Source organism: Protopterus annectens, chromosome 6.part0 (genome assembly GCF_019279795.1).
Source record: "Protopterus annectens isolate FY-2018-M chromosome 6.part0, PAN1.0, whole genome shotgun sequence".
Lineage (NCBI taxonomy): Eukaryota > Metazoa > Chordata > Ceratodontiformes > Protopteridae > Protopterus > Protopterus annectens.
This window is the reverse complement of record NC_056737.1, coordinates 330,612,692-330,638,896: the sequence shown is the minus strand read 5'-3', so window position 1 is coordinate 330,638,896 and position 26,205 is coordinate 330,612,692.

Sequence of the window (26,205 nt, the reverse complement as noted above, 5' to 3'; positions counted from 1 at the left end):
TGAGAATGCAGAAGGGTTATGAACCATTTATTTTCCGAACACAAATTATGCCAATTATTTTTATATCCTGATGTGTTGCGCTCAGCTAAGCTCTGCTAAGACATGTTAAGCCATGCCAAACACTGCTTAAACAAGATCCATTTTAGCACTGCTACACGCTGTGCAGCACCGCTTACCTGGTTTGCGTACTCTATGCAGTGCCAGTTTAAGCACTGCTGAGCTGAGTGATGTGCCACATTTTTAAAAATTGTCCAGTGGTGTTAAAGGGTGGTGAAAACAGGGTATATTAAGCACAATAGGTGGGAATACTGCAGAATCCATTGGAGTTCAACCTGTGAGGATACTATGGTAAGTGTTGGAGAGGGCTTGCACTTTTGGGTGCAGTGGTGGGGCATTGAGGAGTCCAAGGTCATGGTTCGATTCCTTGTGAAACAACATGCAGACCGGCTCATGCAGGGTGGTTACCAGGGCTCAGAGTGCAAAATGGAGGCCTGGAACCAGCTAGCAAGGGACCTCACCAGTGCAGCTGGTATTCCCCACACAGGTGAGCAGTGTCATCACCACCATGATGATCTGAAAAGAAGGATGTGGGGTCTCTTGGATGCCTGAGTCCAAGAAGTCCAGGTGGGTAATGTTCTACAAGTGTTTAAGTATGTTTACCTGTGTTTCACCAATATTTAACCAAGAATGTCTGTTAAACTGGTATGTGCAATGGTGTGCTTCTCTCCCAACAGTTGCAGAAGTGAAAGCTCACAACATCGAGAAGCATGCAGGGCACCTGGTCAGGTTGCTCTGTGAGTGTGGTGAGTACGGATGTATCATCCAATCTATAGTCATATAAGCAAGAAAGAGTAAAGCATTAACTGCCATTAGGTATATAAACAGTTTTGATTGTATTGTAATGAATGTAGTCATAGAACTGGACTGCAATAACTGACTACCGCCAAATGTACTACATTAAACATGTATTAACCTTGGTTAAGTAAATTAAATAAAGTTTCTATCACAATAACTGTGGAATTACAACTGTATTGCAACACCTGCATTACATTAACTGTTGGTCAATAAAAACTCAAAAGTATATCAGTAAATGCATGAAGGTATCTGTATTAAAATGTTGTGCAATACTTTTTGGAATGAGAACTGATATTTTAACACAGTACAATATACTGTGTGCACCTGCAGTTTATTTAGTAATGCATAGGTTACCCAGTCTCTCTGCCATGATTGCATTTCATGCAGCTGTGTCCAACTGTCACTGCACTGTATTATAACATTGCAGTATTAGTAGCAGGTCATATTTTATTTCCAGGTTACCTCTAGGACAAAATAAGTCATTTAGGTATTAGCAGTAGCTCAGTTTGTTAAATGCTGTGTATGAAGTATGTTTTGCTAGACCCAGACCAGGGTTTGAATCTAGTTCTATGTACTAATAACTATTACTGAATCAGATATGTTAGGATGACAGATATTCTCTCCACAGAAACTACTGGTAAATGGGTGAGGTAGCCCATAGTATGTGTAAATAATTGTTTGTTCAGATGTCACAGACTGTTGAAATCATTCTCACAAATGTGCTATTTATCCACACAATAAAGGAAATAAATTCAATAATAGCAAACTATAATAAAGTAAAAGAAATAAAATATGTAATAACAGATATCATTATCTCCCTAGGGACACATGTAAAAGGGTGAGATAGCTCATAGTATGTGCAAATAATTGTTTGTTCAGATGTCATATACTGTTGAAATCATTCTCACAAATGTGCTATTTATCCATACAATAAAGAAAACAATAATAATATCATTCTCTCCACAGGGACACAGGTAAAGGGGTGAGATATCTCATAGTATGGGTAAATAATTGTTTGTTCAGATGTCACACACTGTTAAAATCATTCTCACTAATGTGCTAGTTAACAAACAATAAAGGAAATAGGTTCAATAATAACAAACTATAATAAGATAAAAGAAATAAAATGTGTAAGCAAGTTATTGCGGTATTCCTGGAGTGTCTTATAAAAGGTTGACGCAGTCAGTTACTGCATCTGATGCATATGTTCCCTGCAGTCAGTGTTGTTAGGTATGATCCCCATGCCTGCCAAGCAAGACATGATAGTTTTGTATTCTCTGTACTGTACACATGCATGTCTCTTAAGTGTCACGCTGTCACGGAATGTAATTGCTATTGTGCAATCCCTCTGTTACACATGTATCATCAACATGATTATATGTCAATATCAAATTAATAGTACATTAGCCCACAGTACTCCTTGGTAGTTATATAGGTCTAGTTGATGTACAAATGTTCTTTGTAGTTGTGTACCTGAAGGTGTTACTGCTTGGCCCATAGTGTCCCATGCAGATAACCTGAGAGGTATGTATATGCTACAGCAGCTATAGGGCACATTTACACATAAAGAAAGGACAGACCTGTAGAGTAGCTTAGCATTACTGTTGTCAACTATATAGCCCATGATGGTATTAATGGAATTTCTCTCTCTTCCCACCCCTTACCTTCACATATTTATTATTGTTATATATTGGTTATGGTTTACTATTAACATATATTGTTTCATAAACTGTATTTTGGGCATGTGTTTTATTAATGTTATGTATTGCTATGGTTGCATATTAACATATATTGTTAAATTACCTATTATGTTGGCCTTATGCCATAACTGTTACTGGCATGCTGTTAACATACTGACTGTTCTGTTATTTATTGTAGTGTTTCACATAATATGCATTTAACTGGAATGTGGTTATTTACAATGCTCTGGCATGCTGTTATTACTAACAATGGTTTAGTTCATATCTCACCTATGTTTATTGCTCTAGCTCCATACCCACAGCATGTTTGGGTAGGCCAGTTCCTGGTGATCTGTTTACCCTACCTCAGCCGGCCATGGCACTGGGTACCAACTCATCTGAGACGCAAGCCATTGGTGCCCCCTCCACTGTCCCTGCACCACCTTCAGGTGGAACCACTTCAAACAGGGCCCGTCCCCTTCTGGTAGCAGGGGCAAAGGAGGGTTGTCACCCAGGATCAACTATCAGCCATGGTGTGCAGGATTGTACATAGGAGTTATGAGCAATGCCTGCGCCACATTGAGGGCAGACTGGACAACCTGGTGGTGCTTGAAGGTCTGGCACCCAACCTCCGGCACATACCCCTTTTGTGGCAGTGAAGGAGCAGTGTTGACTGCCCATGGGTGGGGATCTCTGTCACATTGCTGCTGCCTGGAGGCACATGCACCTCTGATTCCACAACATCCTCCCCATCCAAGTTGTTTACCACCCTCATGTGTCACACACTGCCCTTGAATGTGTCTTGTCTGTCTTGTCTATCTGAAAATGCAACCTCTCCTTCCCAACTTACTTCCCCACGTGTACCTATATCCCTTCCCCAACATTCTACTCTCACCTTAAAAAAATAAAAAAAGAAAATCCACGTGTCCCACAAAATAAAATATCACCCCATAAATAGCTCTCCATTTTGCATACATGTCCACTGGACACAATGAATTTTGTCCGATTTGCATGACAGCACATTTCTGTCATCTTCACCCCTCTCTCTGGGATTTGAGGGTCCAAATGCATGTACAAAATCAATAAGAATGCACAACTGTTGCTGTACAATAAATGGAGAGCCATGGCCCTTTCCTACACCTGTCCTGCACATCCCTACCTACATGTCATTATGTTTTTCCCCTGCTTGCCCCCATTTCACTACTTTCCTGTCACCTCCTTTTTATTTCTTTTTAGCACGGGTTTGCATGGAGCTAAGTGGCATGCAGCACAAACCCGTGCAAATCCACTTAAAACTGCTTTAATCATCTTATGTGTTTCTGAGAGTGTTAGTTGCATCTGCAACATAATCACCCCTGCTACATCTTGAACCCAGGTCCCTGTCAACTACAGCACAGTGCATTAGCACACTAGGTCACTCAGCTCTAAATGAAAACATGTGTTTCCAGCAACACATACTGATTGCCACTGACATAATGGGAAAAATGGGAGTGTACTTGCAACTGTGATGCAGGCACTACACCAGTATACAGCCAAATAAATAATAATGGTTGTACATGAGTCCTCGGATAGCAGGTATATCTGTCAACTGTACAGACTGTTGCAGGTTGTCCAGAGTTTTGCCCCCTAGATTTGACAAGCCATTAAGGATTGAGGTTAGAAAATCATGACAAACATTTGAGTGTCACACTTCATACCCTTCAGAAAACACATGCTAATGCAAATTAGCATCCCCCCCAGCCAAGGAAATCACTGTAAAGAATTTCTTATAAGCCAACTTTGCACTTCTCAAGACTGAGGTGGAATCCTTCAAAGCCCTTGGGCCAGAGGATAATACCGCCCAATCCACTGAATCCTTTACAAATGCATTCTATGAGCACCTGCAGGAATGCATGGATCATGCTATCCCAAATAAAACCAAGACTCACTCCTCCAGAAACAGGAGACCGGTCTGGTGGACCCCGGCCATAAATAAGCTATACAACAGAAGGAGGAAGCTACTACATGACAGAGCAAAATACCAAAAAGGGAAGGCATCTCTGATCAGTATTAGCAAGAAACTTCAATCCCTCATAAAATCATCAAAGGCCAGTTTCGAACGAAAAATTGCCCTAGACACTAAAGATAATCACAAGGCCTTCTTTAGTTATGTCAGAAACATGGGCAGAAACTCCCAGATATGCTCTGAATTGTTGCATAATGGTACAAATTATACCGAACCTACAGACATAGCCAACATCCTGGCAGACAGATTCAGTGCAAACTTCTCCCCCCCTTCCCCCCCAAAGGAGCAAACGCCTATCCCAACTGAATGTAACCTCCCTGACATCATAGATGCACAGGTGAAAGCTGCCCTCTCCAAAGCAAAATCACAGCATCTATGGGACCGGACGGTGTCCCAGGCTGTGTCTTACACGAGCTCCAAGAAGAACTGAACCCTCACATTAAGTCACTGTTCAAACTTAGCCTTACTACAGGATATGCACCCAAAGAATGGCATACAGCTACAGCGGTGCCACAACGGACCCCAGAAACTATTGCCCCATAAGCCTGACTAGTCTGGTCTGTAAAGCTATGGAGGGTATTATCATGGAACTCATAAACAAAGACATTGGGAGCCTCCAGACACTGGACCCTACCCAATTCAGCTTTGTTAAGGGCAGATCTTGCCTCTTAAACCTAGTTGATTTCTTTGAAACTGTTACCAAAGCCATAAATGAGGGCAAGGTAGTCCACACAGCCTACCTGGACCTCGCAAAAGCCTTCGACAAAATACCCCAATTGGGCATCATAAATAAGCTTACCAGCTTAAATATCAACCCCTATATCACAAGATGGGTTGAAAACTGGCTCAGAGATAGAACCCACATGGTTAGAATCACAGGTGCCATGTCCGAATCCAAACCAGTTACAAGTGGCATCCCACAGGGTTCAGTTCTGGGACCTCTCTTGTTTGGTATATACTTCTCTGAGGTTCAGGCTAACACGGGGGGGGGGGGATTATGGCTGACAAAGTTCACAGATGACTGCAAACTGGGGGCCATAATCGAATCTCCAGCTGACACAAGCATCCTCTAAAAGGGTCTCACAGAGATGGATGCTTGGTGCCAGAGCCACAGCCTCAAGCTAAATGCCAAAAAGTGCATAGTCATCCCCTTTGGGAAAAACAAGGTGCCCACAAATTATCACATAGGTGATAATCCATTAAGTACGGAAGAAGTAATTAGAGATTTGGGGACCAACGTAGATAGTAATCTCTCCTTTGATAATCACGTTGCCAAAGTGGTTAGAAAGACCTTCTATATAGCCCACCTTATCACGAAAGGGTTTGCATCTAGATCAAGAGAGGTCATTGTGCCCCTCTACTCATCACTCATCAGGCCCATAATTTAATACAATGCCCCTTTTGGGATGTACCTTACCCGACACCTGCAGCAACTGGAGAGACCCCAAAAGTACCTCACCAAGAGGATCATGGGCTACAAACAGATGTCCTATGCAGCTCGATTAAAGAAACTCCAGCTCTACTCAGTTGCTTACCACCTACTCAGAGGCGATCTATGCCTGACGTACAAAGCCATGTCAAACCCAGAATTAATGGACATGCTCCACCTCAAAAAATCCAAGTCCCTTAGAGCTACACGCTCCAGGGACCTAAACCTCAGCACAAAAATAAATAGGACATGCTGGAGGGACAGATTCATTTCCCAGAGGCTCCCCTCACTCTGGAATAGAATCCCAGTTCATGTTAGACATAGCCCCTCGCTGACCCTCTTCAAGTGAAATTTGGACGCGTGGATGGGAAATCGCAAATTCACCCCTTGGATCTCTCCTGTGTCCCTGCTAGACAGAGGCACAGTAAACTAATCTTAAAAGGGTACCTTCTGTGACCTAATTTACAGAGGCACAGTAGGCTAATCTAATAGGGAGGCAGAAGCCAAATACACTCTGGCTAGGCTTATAAATGCCCTAGGGCAGATAGCCTAGTATCTACCTATGAACCTATGAACCTAAATCCTATGTCACAGACTGTATGCTTGCACATATAGCTTGCAAATACACTTGCTGCAGCACTGACTCAGTAGGTCAGTCTGTTAAATGCCTTGCATCTAGTGCATTTTGCCACCCACAGTTGTGGGTTCGAATCCAGTGTGTTACACTTTAATTATATTCTTGTGAATACAGCAAATAATGACTGAGTCATGAAATTTTAGCCAAAACAGGTTGCTACTACTGAATTACCTGCTACCCATGTTTGCAAGTCAAAGGCCTGTAGGTAGGGACACACTGCACATATTTGTATAGCCTAACTATATATCGCCTACTACTCTCTGACTGGCACTGTTACATAACAGACATACCTTAAGCACATGCCTCAACTGGACTGTTATGGGTACCCTCAACTTGGCTCTGCTGTAATGATAGAGCTGATACTGCTCCCTCAGTGACACATACAGCTAGCTGTCCTTCAAAGTGTTCATACTCCCCTATATGTCCTAGGTTGCAGCAGTAGCTGCAGCCTGCAACATATGCAGCTGTATGTTAAGCTATGAGCTACAGACCTACCATACTTCACAACCCCCTAGAACAAGGGATCCAGACAACACCCATACATAAAGGGGTGGGGTAAAGGTCAAGTGACAGGAACATATTTCACAGTTTGCCCCTACAAACATAGTGAGCTGATAGACTAGCAGCTACTGCAGCAGCATGCATATTCTGATGGGTATGATGTTTGACACTCACATGTCTGTTCCCCCTTCTGTGGACATACCTTATAAATCTAAACAGTGAACAGTATTTGTACCTGCCCTTTGCGATGCTGTAGTCTCCATATCTCAATAATGTTCATGTCACAGACAAAGAAAGGGGCCAAGGCCTACATGAAGACCTTAAATATTGCCCTGTGGTGCCATGTCATTAACTAATGAAAGTGCAACCCAGCTGTGTTAGATGGAATTAGCAAGTCTGAGCCACAGATTGGTGCACAGGCAATTACATGTTAATGAGCATGACCTACAGAAGCCAAGCAACTGCCTATGGCAAACAGATCTGTACATTGCTTTACCAAGACAGAGCATGATTTAGGAAGCTTTTTTCTTGAGGATTGTGTCACTCTACCAGGCATGTCATACAAGTCCCCATATAATGGGATGCAGATGGGAGGATGCAGTTATGGGGAATAGGGATTACAACAGTAGTCCTGTAGTACATATATAATAACATTATATATTTTTAGGTTTAATATGTTAACAAACATTTTTGAAAGAATAGTTTTTACAAATGTGTTTACTTTAATACTTTTATGAAATTCTGTGTTTTAAGGTTTTAGGTAGCTTGGTGCTTTAAATGTGTGCAATTTGATTCAATCAAGTTAATTGGGTTAATTGATTTTATTATTCACTTAGGGCATTTAGTATTTAAGACTGTTCATTGCTGTGATTGATGGTATTCTGATGAAGTCATAATTTGACGAAAAGCGTGGATCAGTGTGTGGCATTTAAAAATAAACTGTTTCTAAACTTGGATTTACCTTATTGTAAGCTGCTTTACCATTTACTACTTGTCTTGGTGGTTGCTGCTTTTGGACGTACATTTTTACCTGTAGTACATCTCTGGGAATGACATGTTGGTGATACTCTGTTGTCCAACAGCTACAGGTATGCCTCTCAACTGTGCCTGGTGCGAATAAAATCACAGCTCTGGCCTTCTCACTCTCTCCTGGATTGTGAGTTAAACATATTGACAGTAAGTAAAGGTGGACACAGGTGTCATACCACACGATGTACTGTCATTCAGCTCCTCTCAACCTGTGAATGGTACACAGGAATAGTTCAGACATGTCCCTGACTTTCCTTGATCTACTCTGGCTAGGTCACTGTTTTGTCGACATTCATATCTCATAACTTGAGAGCTATGGCTAACATACCCAGCAACCCCCTACATTAAGAATTCAAGTCATAGCCATTACTAGGGGGTGGGACACAGACCCACCTCAGTGACAGAGTGTACATGCTGGTCATACAAAGTAAGAGTATGAATAGAGTAACAGATATTACTGTAGCATAAGTTTTTTTCTGGGGCTTTTACTGTGTGACAGACAGATTCTCTATATTCTGACAGCAACCATCAATTATTGGCCAACTGTTTGCCAGACATCCACATGTTTGTGCCAACAGGACCACATATATCAGGCACACATACACATTTCGCAATCATCTGTGTACTGGAGGGCTATGATGCTAAAAGGGAAGATATACTACAGGAGGTTTGCATTGCTGTCTATCATTGTGGCATACTGGTATTGCTGGATTGTCCCCATATACGTATTTATTTATTTTTTTTATTTTACATTTGTTGACCAGGCTAGTCTAACTGGATATATGTCCATTTTCAGTAGAGGCCTGGGGAGAAAAGCTCCAAGCATTAGCAGTGACAATGATTACAATATACAGTAATAGTCAAAATAAATGACAAGACATTGTTACATTGAGGTTGAGATAAGTTATACAGAGTCCTTAGTAGGTTAACACTAAGATCAAATACTGAGAGCAATCATTTGAGAGAGAGCAATCAAAAAAGAAAAAAATATTGAATTGTAAAAATGTCTTATATTCTTTTTTTTTTTTTTTTTTTTTACAGGTATGTGACATAGAACAGTGGAGTATAGAAGTGTAAGGAGAGCAAAAAAAGGGGAAAGAGATAACAGTCAGGATATATCAGTCAGGGTTAGAGCAGGGACAAAGCCAGTGATTTTTAAGATATTCTTTAAGATGCTTTTTAAAGAGATGAGTGGAAGCAAGAGATGAAAGTTCACTAGGAAGCTGGTTCCAGCTTTTTCTTACTGTGTTGGCGAAAAGTGAGTCCCCAGGTTTGTTGTTAGATTTAATAGTGGAGACTAGAATCTTGTTAGCTGAGCGTAGAGTTGCAAGATTTTTGTAGGGGATAATCAGATTAGTAAGGATTGGGGTATTATTAGGGTGATAAAGGATCTTTTGAGTGATAACAAGTTGTTGACAAAGTAGTAGGCTCTGCAATTCTAATCATCCCAGTTGTTTGGGGTTGTGACAGTGGTGAGTTCTGAAAGGGGTGCCAGTGGCAAATCTGGCTATGTTATTATAACTGGTAGAAAGTTTGGTGAGGTTGTTTCTAGATAGGCTGGTATATATCGCAGAAGCATAGAACAGGGTAGAGATCAGGTGAGTCTGGGCAATAGTGATTCTGGCTGAATGGGTGAGGAAGGGTTTAATTCTGTAAAGGGTGCCTAGTTTTTTGTTGACAGACTTTATTGTAGAATTAATATGGTCATCATAGCTAAGGTTGTTATCAATTGTTACTCCCAGTAGATGGGTTGTAGTGTCAGGGGACATGTTAGTTCCATTGTTAGAGGTTACTGTGAAATGTAGATGAGGTGACTTATGAGTAGGAGCAAAGAGCAATAATTTTGTTTTTTTGGGGGTTTAAAAGGAGACAGTGTTGCATAAACCAATTTTCAACACTGTTAAATACTGTTTGAGTGAGGGACTGGAGAGAAGTTATGGACTTGTAATAACACATACCTATTTGTCTGACAGTGGCTGTATGACATAGTAGTGTGACTTTGCCCATAGGGGGCACACCACAGTAGATGGCATTGATGGGTGTGTAGACATACAGCACACTCTGTCACGGTGCACAAACATAACTGGTATCACTACTACATTGGTGATAGCTACATACATAGGGTGTTGATAGACTGTAGGGTATGATGTGGGGGGTAGCAGTGGATAGTGCAGGCCATTTTGGTTGTGCAGGGTCTGTACATAGTGGATATTCATATATCTGGTCCTGTGATGTGTTCTCCTCTTGTTCTCTTTCAGGAAGGATGTATTGAAGAAGGCACCCACCATTTTCAGATGCTGAAAGCACTATTATCCTGGATGGCCTCAGACTGCATTATAACATTTTGCTGTCCAGGAGTCACCAGCATCGTGAACAACTTGCAGCACTGTGTGCTGACCTTGTCACAGCAGTCAACCAAATAGGGCTACAGGACAGATCGTATGAGCAGGTCCAACACTGGGCAACAGATATGGTCAATGCTGCATGGCAAAGGGCTGCCGCTGTGGTCAGGGACTGTACTGCCACTGGTGGAGGGTCTGCAGCAAAACAACCACTCTCAGCCACAGAGGAATTCCTGACAAACCTGGGATCAACCACTGGTTCCCAACCATGTATCACCCCTTACATCATGGAGGTGGGTGCCACAGTATCCACATCAGAGGAGCTTCCAGGTAGGCTTCCTGCGTTCATCACTGTAATACTGTATGAGTCATTGTGACAGCCTCTGCATACTAGTACATGGGTGTCAGGTCTATCTGCATTGGGGGATTGGTTTTAACAGACAGTTGTGCACACATACTCAGAATGTCAGCAATGTAGGCAGTATCACATTAGCTAGTGTACATGTTGATATACGCACATATTACTGTGTAACAATGCCACATTTGGTACTACTGACAAAACCTCTCCCTCACATTTCCATAGGTACATCAAGCATGGTCAAAGTCCAAGGTCCTGTACCTAGCAAGTGTAATACTGTTGTCTTACAGATCATATATACCCTAAGAATGTTAAAGGACAACCGCACACACAGACTCAAAATGCATGTTTATTTCATCATGGTTTGGTGTTTTCTACATTTTAACACCACTCTGGGACTATTTAGAGCTTTTTAGATATTTGTATATGCAATTTCTGACTCTGCCCACATGGGGTCTGGCATCTTGAAATAATTCTGACTGTTTATTCTGCCTCTAAGTATCCCAGAATGCACTGTTTGTCTCCAAAAAATGCATCAGATCTGCCACGTTTTCCCTAAAGCTCCTGTCAGTCCACTGATTTTACAGGCATTCACTGCTGTGTTATAGTCACCTACATTTGGTTAAAATTTTATCCTTTTTCAATGACTACTTCAAACACAAGCAGTGCAAATGCTACAGAACAGAATTGAAAGTGCATTTTATTGCTCTTTTTTCTTAGAAATGCTAACTTGATTTCTTTTGTGAAGGCTGAAATCTAGTTCTTCAAGGTATCCCCCATCCCCCTTCACACCTACCTTCCCTAGCTGTCAAAGAGCTAAGGGTAATTTGACCCATTATCTGCATGTGATTGACAGCTCACAGCAGGTGACCAGACTAATGTACTGTTTTCTTGTCAGCCTCTTCCTTACACTGGGAGATTTTTTTTTGTTGCACTCCTCCTGTCAAATTTAGAACCAAGCTCCATAGCACTGGGAATAATCACTGTTTTGCAAAGCATCAAACTCCCACTTATTTTCCCTTCCTGTTTGGTTAAATAGCTAACAAATGATGCACTATAAACACAAAATATTTCTTGCATGACAGCACCCCACATACTTTTTTTAAGTGGTAATTTAAGAAAATTACGGTATTGCATACGTCTTGTAATCTGATGTAGTGTTGTTGATTGTGACAGACATCTTCTTCTTATGTAAAAACATGCAATTAATGTCTACGCATGGTCATTGAAAATTTATGCTCTTAGTTTTTGCAGCTGTTACTTTGCTTCTGCCTGTACTTTGTTACATATCGGTAGGTCTCTTCAGAAAAGTAAGATTACAGTTTGACATTTTTGCTAGGTTAAGAGTGGGCTGGGCAAGGCAGCTCTGACATCACAATGTGGGAGGTCCACTGGCTCACAGTGAAGACCCCCTTACATAATAGAATTAGTTTACTGTGCCTCTGTCTAGTAGTGATGACCCCTGGGGTAAACCTACGATCTCCCATCCACTCGTCAAGATTTCTCTTGAAGAGAGTCAGTGAGGGGCTCTGCCTGACATGAACTGGGATTCTGTTCCAGAGTATGGGAAGCCTCTGAGTTATGAATCTGTCCCTCCAGCATGTCCTATTCATATTTGTGCTGAGGTTTAAATCTTTAGCTCTCGTGGTTCTGATGGATTTGGATTTTTTGAGGTGGAGCCTGTCCATCAATTCCTGATTGGACATAGCCTTGTACGTCAGGCACAGATCACCTCTGAGCAGGTGGTATGCTACTGAATAGAGCTGGAGTTTCTTTAGTCTGGCAGCATATGACATATGTTGGAGACCCTTGATCCTCTTGGTGAGGTACTTTTGGGGTCTCTCTAGCTGTTGCAAGTGCCGGGTGAGGTACATACCAAATGGGGCATTGTACTCAATCATGGGCCTGATAAGGGAGGAGTATAGGGGTACAATGACCTCCTTTGATCTGGATGTGAATCCCTTCATGATAAGGTGGGCAAGGTAGAAAGTCTTTCTAACCACTTTGGCAACGTGGGTGTCAAATGAGAGGTCACTATCGACTTGGGTCCCCAGGTCTCTGATTACTTTTTCCATACTCAGTGGGTTACTGTCTATGTGATAATTTGTGGGTACTTTGTTTTTCCCAAAGGGGATGACTATACATTTTTTGGCATTTAGTTTAAGGCCATGCCTCCGGCACCAGTTGTCGGTTTCAGTGAGGCCTTTCTGTAGGATGTATGTGTCAGCTGGTATATCGACTATGGTGCCTAGTTTGCAGTCATCTGCGAACTTTGTCAGCCACAACCCTCCCATGTTTTCTTTCACATCTGAGAAATAAATGCCGAACAAGAGGGGTCTCAGGACAGAGCCCTGTGGGACACCACTTGTGACTGGCTTTGAGTCTGACATGGCTCCAGCAATTTTGACTTTATGGGTTCTATCCTTTAGCCAGTTTGCCACCCATCTTGTGACATATGGATTTACATTTAAGCTGTTGAGCTTGTCTATGATGCCAGAGTGGGGTATTGTGTCGAAAGCTTTAGCCAAGTCCAGGTAGGCTGTATGGACTGCTTTGCTCTTGTCAATGGCTCTAGTGACTGTTTCGAAAAAGTCAACCAGGTTCAAAAGGCAGGATCTGCCGAACTGGGTGGGATCAAGTGTCTGTAAGTCCCCAATGTCTCTGTTTATGAGTTCCATAATGATTCTTTCCATAGCTTTGCAGACCAGGCTGGTTAAGCTTATGGGGCGGTAGTTACCAGGGTCTGTAGAGGTGCCTCCTTTGTGGAGTGGGACTACTGTTGCTGTACGCCAGTGTTCAGGTACATATCCTGTAGTAAGGCTAAGGTTAAATAGCATTTTTATGTGCGGGTTTAGCTCCTCTTGGAGTTCATGTAGCACGCAACCCGGGATACCGTCAGGTCCCATTGATGCTGTGTTTTTAGCTTTGCTGAGGCGGTTCTCACCTGGACATCTGAGATGACAGGAGGTTACATTCAGCTGGGATAAGTATTTCTTCTTTTGGGGTGAGGGAGGGAGAAATTTGCACTGAACCTGTCTGCCAGAATGTTGGCAATATCTGTGGGTTCTGTGTATTTTTGTCATTGTGAACTAACTCTGAACATATCTGAGGGTTTCCGCCCAGGTTTCTAACATAGCTGAAAAAGGCCTTGTGGTTATCTTTAGTGTCCATAGCGATTTTTCTCTCAAAGTTGGCCTTGGATGTTTTTATGAGAGAACGTAGCTTTCTACTAGTGCTGATCAGAGATGCCTTCGCTTTATGGGATTTTGCTCTGTCGTGCAGTAGCTTCCTTCTTTTGTTATACAATTTGTTTATGGCTGGGGTCCACCAGACAGGACGCCTGCCCTTGGTGGAGAGGGTCTTGGTTTTATTTGGGATTGCATGATCCATGCATTCTTGGAGATGTCAGTAGAAAGCATTTGTGAAGGATTCTGCATTGTGGGATGTGGTTTCCACTGGCCCAGTGGGCTTAAAGGATACCATCTCAGTTTTAAGAAGTGTAAAGTCGGCTTTTGAGAATGTTTTCACTGTAGTCTTTTGTGTTGGGGGTGGAGGTGGGATATGTATATCCAGGGTGATTAGTTTGTGGTCAGATCTCACTAGTGAGGGGTATACTTCTGGTGTGGAGCACTTTGTCCCCATGTTTGTGATGATCAGGTCTAGTATATTATCTTCCCTTGTGGGAGAGGTGACTAGCTGTTCCATTGCATTTGAATTTATGAATTCCAGGAACCTTTGGGCTAGGGTGTTTGGGCTAGAATAATGCACCCAGTCTATGTTAGGGTAGTTGAAGTCTCCCAATATGATGGTGTCTGGTGAGACATTCATATCCTCCAATGTCTTCAGGAAGGCTGAGTGGGGTTCCTGAGATTGGGAGGGTGGCCTGTAACATGCTACCAGTTGTATAGCAGTTATGCCTATGGTTAGTTGCACCTGGTGGTCTCTGATGCTTCATGTGTTGCCACTAACCTGGAGGTGTGGGTGTCCTTGATGAATATGGACACTCCCCCTCCCTTTTTGGTTTGGCCCGAGTTTTGGGGCCGAAAAGCATGATACGAGGTATAGCCTGGTAGTGCTGGGGTGCTCTCAGGAGCCTTGAACCAGGTTTCAGTTACTGCACAGACAATGATGTTCTCCATACTGAGGAGTGCTTCGAGAGCCTGCATCTTGAGATTTAGACTTCTGGCATTGAGCAGCATTACCCTTAATTTTTTTCCATTTTTGTTTTCTAAGGAGGTGGGTTTGTCTTTTGAGCCTTGTCTAAAAAAGGCACTATGGGGGAGGCAAGAGCCTTAGCCAATATCCGGAAGCCCAGTGGTGACAGATGCAAGCCATCCCTTGCGAAGCAGCGTGGCTTGTCCAGCATGTCATCCCAAGCAGACAGACATTAAATCCCCCTAGAATGACACCAGTATTTGAGCCAATTATTAAAGCTGATCATCTTGTCTTTGTATTGTGGCATCATTCTTGGTGAGGGCAAGATGCTGCTCAGGGTCAGGGTCATACCAGCCTGGGCTACATAATCAGAGAGCTCCTCTATGTCTCTTTTCATGTAGTCCAGGGAGGTACGTCTCAGGTCATTCACGCCGGCATGGATAATGACAGAGTCATATTTGTATTTGCTTTGGAGTGACCTGAGTGCGTGTGTTATGTGGCGGATCCTAGCTCCCGATAAGCAGCTCACTGTTACCCTCTCCTTGTTCAGCCTGGTAAGCGGAACGTCAGTGTGTCTGACTATAGAGTCACCTATTACAAGTGTATCAGGCATGGTGTTTGGCCTAAAGGGCTGTGATTGTTTGACATACTGATTTATTGAAGTATGTGTTGCATGTGTTATGTTTTGAGGTGGTGGATTTTTGGGTGTCTGCTTTGGGAGCCTCTGTTGTTTTGGTAAGTTTTTTGTTAGAGCCTCTGAGTATGTCTTTGTGTTATTATGTGTTTGGTTTGCAGTTGTGGTAGGTCTATGTGGGACTGGGTTTGGTGTGTGTGTGGTTACCATCTCCTCCTGTCTAGTCTTGCCAGTCCTGAGTTGAGAGAGTTCAATCTCCAGTTTGGCTATATAGTTGCATCTCTCACATGTATTTGTGTTTGTTGGGAGGAGGAGAGGGTTGTCTGTGTACATGAGACAATTGTAGCATTGTCTCAAGATTCCCAGATTAACCAGATGAACCGTAGAGGATGCTAGTAATCTACCACTTGACATGCTAGAATATTATAAGGGAGTGCTGTGCCTTTAAGGGGAGTTGGTACTCACAGGGAAGGTGGGTGGATGCAGTGCTTACTTTAGTTAGTGAGTGCTTACTTAGAAGAGAGGTTTTGAGAACAAGTGCTAGGCTTATAATAAAGCGATTAGACTGATTATTATGGGAGTAGAGCTTTCTTAAGGGAAAATTTGAAGAGCAGACTTGGCGGAGCCAGAAAAAGTTTAACCTTGTTTAACCAGCGCTGCGCTATGCTAAATGCAAAGCCATGCAAACGCGGATTTTAAACAGGGAACTTCAAAAGAGCTAGAAATGGTCCAAAACAACCAATTACTACAAGCTCTTATGCTGAGGTCACTCCTTCAGGGACAGATAGGCTGCTCAATGCTCCCCACTCCCACTGGTCAGCAAAGAAACTTCCTTATATCCAAGTAAGGCAATGGACAACACAGGAACTACACCACAGCCCAGAATACAGCAAAGCCTGTATACTGGTCTAAACTAGTCGAGGAGAGGTGGGAAAACAAGGATATTTTTTTGTTTTTTTTTATTTTTGAGATAGAAAGCACACAGAAAAGCAGGAAACAGTAATAAATCAGTTACACAGGCTAGCACACTTTAGTGGGCAGCCTCAACAGTTAAATTTAACAAACAACTTTCGACCAATTTTTGACTAAATTAAACTTTAAGTGCAGATAATATATAATGCAACAAACAGTTAAAAACAGTTTAAGCTTGTTCAAGGTAAGCAAGAGAAGGTATTTCAGGTAAAAAACAGCAAAAATACTTAAATCAGGAAAGTAGTCGCTTTTCTCAGTTCTCTGCTGCTAGGACCACTCTGCAGGACCACGAGGAGCTGTTGCCGAGTAGTATAGCCAGAAAAAAATGCTCAGAGGTGGATTTTAAACAGGGAACTTCAAAAGTGAAAGTAAAACAGTACAGAAAGGTAGGAAGCCTAACAGGGAAAACAGTTGAGTGGATTAGTTTTTAAAGCTGCATGGGTGATTCTTTGAGGCTGCATCAATGAACAGGGACTAAAAGAGACAGCAGGTTGAGCAATCTGCTTTAATATCCCGTTGTTGTCCTTTAAGGGCTGCCATTTTGCCCTAGTCACAATTGTACAATACTTGCATGTCCTATTTCAGAGGGATTAAATGAAGTGCATTGAATGGGTAATCACAGTTTTGTATTTTCAGGAGCAATAAGACATTTGCACTTATTGTTGAGAAGGTCTATTCAGTCTGGTATACAAGAAGCAATCACTCCAAGATGGCTGTTCACACACAATATGCAGATGGTACATACCTGAGGCAGTGATACTGTAACTGGCATAGTATGCTCAAGATGTGTGCACTGTGTTTTAGGTGTAGGTCTATCAGCTACACTGACATATTGCTTATCTCACAGGTATTTAGTAATGGCAACATTAACTGGATGTAGCTGCAGTGCATGTTGTAGTCTGTTTGTGTATTGTGCATGGGATCAGAAATAAGATGTGGTATGTGTAATGCAGTTGTGGGTCCTCATCTCTATGTATGTGTGTGTGTGTGGATTACCATACATAATAGTGCAGGTAGTAATGTACTTATTTTGTCTTCCTCCTCACAGGTGAATTTAGGAGATGGAGTGTGTCCCGCTAACAACCTGATGTCAGTGTCTCATTGAACTCTGAAGATGATGTTGGCCATACTGAGGTACAGGAGGGATTGTTGGGAGATGAATCTGTTTCTTGGCTTGACATCCCACTTCCTCATTATCCCAGCACACAGTCAGTATGCCCACACATACCCAGTCCCCTGAAGCCACAGATATCAGACAGTCAGAGTGTGGTGACATTGAATAGGAGATTGTGGCAACTATGGCATCAGTGAGTGTAGACACTGGCCATAAACAGAGAGTTAGCAAGGTCCCACACAGGCAGATTGACAGGGATGCTCAAAGGAGGACTGCTGCTTATCCACCACCTGTCAGAGGTGTCACATCACAGTTTACGTGATGCATATTTCAGTCCATCATGGAGGCACAGGCACATTTTGATTGCAACACCAGAAAGATGCTCAGGATTATGGATGCAGCACAGTCTGACATCCGTGACTCCCTCTACCACATTGGTGACACCATGGATCATTTCACTGATGTAGTGAAGAGATGGTGGGGTGAGATATTGTCAGTCCTTGACTGCATGTTGTATGCACTGGAACATCTGGTTGGAGTTGGGCATTGGACATGTGGATGTAGGTCAGTAACACCAGCTGCTGACAGTCCATGTGGCTGTGCACATTCACGCTCCCATAGTGGCAGTACCTCCAGCACTACAGAAGGGAGTGTGCTGTACACATCACGATGTGGCAGGCTATGGGCATGTGGTCCTGGGAAGTCCTGTGGGGGACAGGGGCCTAGCAGACACCAGTCACCATCAGCTACTAGCACTGCATCTGACCCTGGGCATGGTGATGCCAGTGCCACTCCTGGCAGAGCCAGTTCATGTGTTCATGGCCAGAGATGGTGAACTATCCACTCTGCCATGTGCAGTCCACAGCTGTCCAACATACACACATGTAGATCTAGCACTGGGCTTGACTGTGTACACACACACACTCATACATCACTGTGACATGCAGCTCACCAACAGACACACATGGCATTTCTCCATGTCCCAGCTAGCCAGCATCCCTTCCTGACTCACACACATGCTGTCAGCTGTTTGGCACAGCCTAGGCCTCTGGCTCCCCCATACCACACCCTGTGCATATGATGATACCAGTGCCACAACCCTGCCATCCATACCATCAATGCAGGGACATTCAAATATGCATCTGATGCATAGGGTGACTATATTACATTACATGTAGTTTTGTAGTGCAGTAGTGTTATGCCATGACAGGTGCTGTATGCTGGCATGTGTCATGAGTACACATCAGACTTTGTGTACCTTTGTTGCATGATATTAGATTTGTGGTAGTGTTGCAGAATGACAGGTATCCCACAGAACTGTGTATGTTTCTGTTCCAGGAGTCTGACTGGCTAAGCCATGGAGACTTGTCAGCAATACAGTGGCACAGGATGACATGGCAGCACAGCAGACATATGACATCAGCAAGGTACGGCTCTATACGTGTATGGTTACCTAGGTGCATATCTGTAGAACAGTGTGTCAGGGACAATGGGGGCAGTCAGTGTAATCATGCATACATACCCTGTGACAAGGCCTGCTACCCTTCATACATGTTACCTGGGTGTTCTGTACATACAAATGTAGGTTCATAGGTTCATAGGTTGGTACTAGGCTATCAGCCCTAGGGCCTATACAAGCCTAGTCATAACAATTCCCTGGCTATTTCTTCCACACTATTTACTTCCCTGGACCCTTATCTAGCAGGGCGACTGACACAATCCCCGGGGTGAATTTCCTTTCTCCCATCCAATCGTCAAGGTTCCTTTTGAAGAGGGCCAAAGAGGCACTCTGCTTGACATGTATGGGCAATCTATTCCAGAGTCTGGGGAGTCTCTGGGTCAGGAACCTACCCCTCCAGCATGTTTTGTTTATTGTGATGACAAGGTTTAGATCCCTGGAGAGTGTGGCTCTGAGGGGTTGGGATTTCTTTAAGTGTAGCATGTCCAACAGATCTGGGTTTGACATGGCCTTGTATGTTAAGCAGAGATCGCCTCTGAGTAGATGATATGCAACAGAGTATAGCTGGAGTTTTTTAAGGTGGTCAGCGTAGGGCACCTGCTTTAGGCTTGTGATTCTTTTAGTGAGGTATTTCAGTGGCCTTTCCAGTTGTTGCAGTTGTCTTGAGAGGTACATACCAAACGGGGTGTTGTATACTCTAATGGGTCTAATGAGGGATGAGTACAGTGGGACAATGCCCTCCTTTTTTCTGGATGAAAAGCCCTTAGTAATGAGGTGTGCCACATAGAAGGATTTCCTGACTGTTGTGGCGATGTGGTTATCGAAGGTGAGACCACTGTCCACCTGTGTCCCTAAGTCTCTTATCACACTTTTGGTAATAATGTACTGCCACCTATATGGTAATTCACTGGTACATGTTTTTTTCCCAAAGGGGATAACTATACATTTCTTGGCATTGAGCTTGAGCCCATGGCTCTTACACCAAGCATCTGTTTCTGTAAGGCCCTTTTGTAGAGTATCCACATCATTTGGGATTTCAATAATGGCTCCCAGTTTGCAGTCATCTGCATGTTAATCAGAGTCCCTTAGTGTTGGCCTGTACTTCAGAGAAGTAGATGCCAAACAAGAGTGGTCCCAGGACTGAACCCTGAGGTACTCCACTTGTCACTTGTCTGGAGCTGGATTTGGAGTTTGCTACTTTTACAGTGTGGGCTCTATCAGTAAGCCAGTTAGCAACCCATTGGGTAACGTAGGGATGAGTGCCAAGCTTAGTAAGTTTATCTATGATTCCAGAGTGGGGGATGGTGTCAAAGGCCTTGGCAAGGTCTAGATAGGCTGTGTGGACCACCTTACCCTTGTCCATGGCTTTGGAGACTGATTCAAAGACGTGGTGGTGGGTAGCATTTATGCGTAGGTAGATGTGAGCTATTTAGGGCCTGGAACTACTGACAGGGCAGTAAAATGCATGACAATGGCACACTCATATGGCCATACCTGTAATGCTGCATGGGAATATATTTGTACACTCACAGAGTTGTCTTTATTGAGATTAGAACCCCGACCAGTCAGCATACACTATAACACTAAGTGCTTATTGCATGCGCCATGGAGTTTATCTGCTTTGAGATTGTCAGCCAGTGTTGTTAAGGTGGATGACATCAGCAGGCCTTGTAAAAGAGGCCAATGGGGAGGCTGGCAGGTAGTCACAGGACCTTAAAATGTATAACCATTGCACAGAGATAGGCAAAACAGGCTTATGCACACTGCTGCAAAGGGACATATTTACACACACAGTTGCCTGTTGCGAGATTAGAACCCCTACCTATCTATTAATATACACTATAGCACTCATTTATTAGAGCACTTATTGCATGCACCACAGAGTGCATCTGTTTTAAGATTGTCAGCCAGTGCTGTTAAGGTGGCTGACATCAGCAGGTGTTGACAGTTGTGCATCTGTTCTATGACCCTGGTTTTTTGCATTTCCCTTGCATACTGCAATGGGTTTTGCTGCCTTGTGGCCTAATGCATATTATGGGGCATATTATGGGGCAGTTAGTGTTGGACAGAGTACTTGTTGTCCCGCATAGCTGTTAGTTCTCTTCATGTAGCCCAGTAGCTCACTCTTCAAGTAGCCCAGTAGCCCACTCTATTCCCTTGCACATATGCAGCAGGTCCATACATATGCTACCATAGTCAAGTACCCCATACATTTGTTGCAAAGGAGAGCGACTTACTTTGTGAATGCAGCAGTTGAGATACCTATGTTGCAGGGCTAACTCTGCCTGATGCACACAGTGCACAGCCAATACATGGTAAGGTACAGGTTGTGTGGTGTGGCTGGCACCCTTTTTACTATGTATGTGAGTCAGAGTAAAGTGTCAGTCCCTAGGACCCTAGGTTGTCAGTGCATGTGCTATGCATTGCCTCTTTGCTAAGGCCAGGACATACCTGGCATGCCTACATCTGCCTACAGGGACAGCCTTAGGACGTTCCTCCTCTGAGTCCCCCCTGTGGGTGTGAGTGTGGGGACCTTGGCATTGGTGGGGGCTGTATGTCCCTTTCCTGTGATGATCCTGCTGCAGTTGTTTCCACAGGATCATATTGTGTAGCATGGCACATACTGTGAACATCTGTGCACATGTGACTGGAGAGAACTGCAGGGCTCCACCAGATATATTGAGGCATTAGAACTGTGACTTGAGCAGCACAAACACATGCTCTATGATGTTCCTAGTTTGTGCATGTGCCTCATTATGGTGTTATTCAGTAGGTGTGTGTGCATTTCTGATGGGTGTCATCATCCACAGTTCCACTGCATAGCCAGCATCCCCCAGGAGATGGTCCTGTGGGATGTCCCTCCAATCAAACACCTGGTACAGCTGTGATATGTGACAGATATGAGAGTCATAATAACTGCCAGGGCTGCCAGCACGCACATTCATGATAATGCCTTTGGTATTGCACATGGCCTGGCAGTTGATGGAGTGATACCTCTTGTAGTTGACATACTCTGCCCTCCCAATGGGTGGTGCTTTGATGTGTACAAGAGTGCAGTCTGTGGCACCCAGTACTTAAGGGTAGTGTGCTACATGGTAGAAGAGACACATACTCCTAGCCCTCTCCTCAGGGGTGTGGTGTAAATAAATGTGCTCATTGGCATGTGTTTGCATGGCAGCCAGGAAATGGTGGAGTACCCTGGATGTTGATGCCTATGAGACCCCCATCATGTCTCCAGTTGGTCTTTGAAAAGTACCTGTAGCTAGTATTCTAAAGGCTACACATACTTTTGTTTCCACTGGGATGGATTCCCCTCTCTTGGCTCTGGGTCAGAGTTGGAGGGTGGCAGAGCTTGGTGAGTTCTTGTATTATGTCCCTGTCCACCCTGCCTACATTCTCCAGCTTGTGTAGCTCCTGGAATGTTACCCTTGGCCTGAGCACTCTTCTCCTTCTCAGTCTAGGCCTATTGTCAGCAGCAGCATCCACAATGACTTCAGCATCTAGCACATACAGATGTAACAGAGCAGCAGCATCCCCTGGCATTCTGTCAGTTAAAATTCCCAAGTCTGTACACCAATGGTGCAGAATATGTGGGAAAATCAGATTGTAGGGTGCATGCATAATTTATAATGGCCTGCTGCAGATGCAGCCTATGTGATTGGCTATGATGGATTCCACCTTCCAGGTACATCATTAAGGGATTTGAATGGCACAGTGGAAATGAAACAGGGGTTATCAGTAATTTATACATGATTGGCTTTTACAGCCTTTTCCCTTTTTTTTTATACTGCCTTCCCTGCTAAGCACAGAGGCGCGGCATGCAAACATGCTCAAATCAACTAAAACAAGTGTCCCGATGCTTAACAAAGCTTAGCAGCACTGAACACACCCCCTGCTTAGCTGAGAGGTGTGCAGTGCAAACAGGCACTGCTCAGTTCCAATCTGCTTAAACATATAGTGACATCCCCCCGTCTTGATGTTAGCTAGCTCTCCTGTGGACACCAACATGGTTTTGGGGTTACATGGATTTTATCTGCGGACACAGCAACCCATTTTTGCTATTCAGTAACCCCAGCTCATTTGCATAGAGATCTGTGCACACAACCTAGACACTACACTATTCTAGGGCCTGTCTCCTTAGCAACCACAGAAATCTACCATTGTACATACTCCACACAAGGCCCTATAATGCATTATTGTCAAATATTTCTTATTTTTCATTTTTAAACTTTAACATTTTTTTTGCGTAACGACATGTTTGCATGCTGCTGCGTGCTGCACAAACATAATATGGCTATTAAAAAATTATTATTTTAAATTATTTCCCATAACATTTTGGACACATAGGGCACAGTTTTGCACATATCTGTGCCTACATGGTTGGGAGGGTGGCCTAATGGTTAAGGTGTTTGCCTTACAAACACAAGGTGCAGGGTTTGAGTCTCACAAGGGATAATTGGCTAAGCTTAAAATGACTCGCAAGGGCAGTTAGCTTAGTACTAATTTATGAACCTACTATGCTTTTTTTGCAGCTCCTGTTCACTTTTTAATTTCTTGTACACAGAAATTTTCTGTGTACACTTCGGACATCAACACAAGATCTGCACGAATGCCTATCTGCTTACTGGATCACTCTACACCCTCATTTGCATGCAATTCACCTAGTTATGAGGTGATTTGCATGCCATGGACACTTCAGTGTTGGTATGCTCATGCATGCTCCTCAGCTCTGTTTACTGGATTGCACAGATGCTTACTTCAGTATAAGCTCTGTGCCACTATGCCTACATGCAAAATCACTCTGTGTAGGTTTTATTGAATCGCCTCATATTATTTAACGTTATAGGTGTCCAACTTTTTATCTCATCTTTATTTCCTTTCTCATACATACATTTTAAACCCCCATACACATTTCCTTATACTTAATCCCTGTGCCCATCCATTCATTCATAACTTGTATAAATATCATTTTTTACCCGTCTTCCATTTCTTCATACATATATTCAATCCCATCTAATCACGTGGCTGAATTTATATTAATATCTTTCATAATCTCATTTAACTGCTTTAAATTTATTTTTGTCTCTAAATATTCATTGTTTTCTTTATTAAATCTTTCACCATCATAAATCTGTTCTATGCACACTTCTTTTTGTCATATAAATTTAATACATAGCTCTTAATTATTCCATATATTCCTTCTTGCTTCTTAACTTGTTTCTCTATTTTTTAATTCTCTTATTTTTTTTTTATCTTTCATTATTTTACATAAATATGGTGCTACTTCCTCTTTTTTCCCTTGTAAGCAATATTTTTGCTTGTATAACAAGTTATTTTATTATGATTTCTTTTGTATGTTTCTCTTTCTTTCTCATATTATATTCTATCATTTTCTACTAAACCTTTAAAAAGTTCTTTACTTAATATTGTGTATTCCTTTTTTCTCTTTTCCTATTCTCTTCTACACATTGTAAAAATGCCTTTTTAATTTCTTTTTAAATTGCATCCAACACAGTCTAATTTTCATAGGTCTCATTCTAATATGTTGTTTCCATAGTTCTACAAGGTCTTTTCTTTCTCCTGTATCTAATTAGTTTTCATTAATTCTTTTTATCCATTTTACTATTTTAATTCACTCCTCATTTCATGAATTTCTATCCAAATAGCCACGCGATCAGAAAATCCAGTATATTTTATTCCTTTTTGAGTAATTGTTAAACTTTCTGATATTAAAAAGTAATAATTTTCTGTCTTAATGTCATTCCTTTTATATGTCCAATGTTTATTACCCCTATTTTTAATTGTCCACTCCTCATAATTTATGTAACTATTTTAACATCACAGTCCTTCTTTTTATTCCTTAGGTTACAATTAAAGTCACCTGCAATTATTATATCCATATTCACACACACATAATTAAGTATACTTTTAAACATTGTCTCTCTCTCTTTTTTCACATATGCATATAAAGCTATAACTCTATATACATACATTTTCCATCTCAGATCAACTACAGTTATTCTCCATAGTTCTGTTATTGTTACATATAATATCTTTATATTCTTTTTACACAATATACATATACCTGAACAGGTTTCTTTACCTATATTACAAATAAGAGTACCATTCCAAAGCCTTTCCTTTTGTACCCCTTCTTCTTCTGTTAGCAGTTTAATGTTTTCGAACACTATTATTTGAGCATCTGCAGCTGCACACCAATATTATTTGAGCATCTGCAGCTGCACACCAATACCTAATATTAATTCCCATCTTCATATTTTCCTACTGTTCACATTTAAAGCTAACATTTTTGCTTTATTGAACAGTTATATTAAGGATGTTTTTATCTCTTAACTTTCTTATTTCCTCTTACCATGATATTTTTAAACTTTCTTTTTTCTTTCCCTAACTCTTTTCCTGTATAATTTTCTTGCTTTTTACCACATACCACTCTGACTCTTCTTCACTTGTCTTATCTATTTGCTTTTCTTTTTAATTTTCCTTTTTTTTTAATTTTAAAGTCAGCTTCTATATTTTCCATTTGTGGTGTAACTTCATGTACAAAACCATCTTCTATTTCTTTTTCTTGTATAACTTAATTTACATTTTCATTTTTATTTTCATTTTCTTGTGTCTCCATCTCATACTCCAACCATGAATGCCCTGTATTGCCACATTTTTACACTTTAATCCCATTTCCTTGCATTATGGCCTGTTTGACCACATAAATAATATCTTTTTTGTCACATTCATTAATTAAATGGTCATTATTTCTACGAAAATTACACATTTTAGGTTGTACTCTGTACTTCACAAACCCTCTATTATCAAAAACAGTAATAATAATAGGTATATGTATCACACTGTCATTTTCCATTTTTAAAATAACGCCACATTCACATCCCCAGTCCATAGTCCTCTTTCATGATATATTTTAATAGTGTCCATCATTCTTTACATGTTATCAACAAATATCCTTTTGGTTCTTTTGCTTCCACCTTCATTCTAAACTGAATCAAAACCCTTTTTTGTTTGT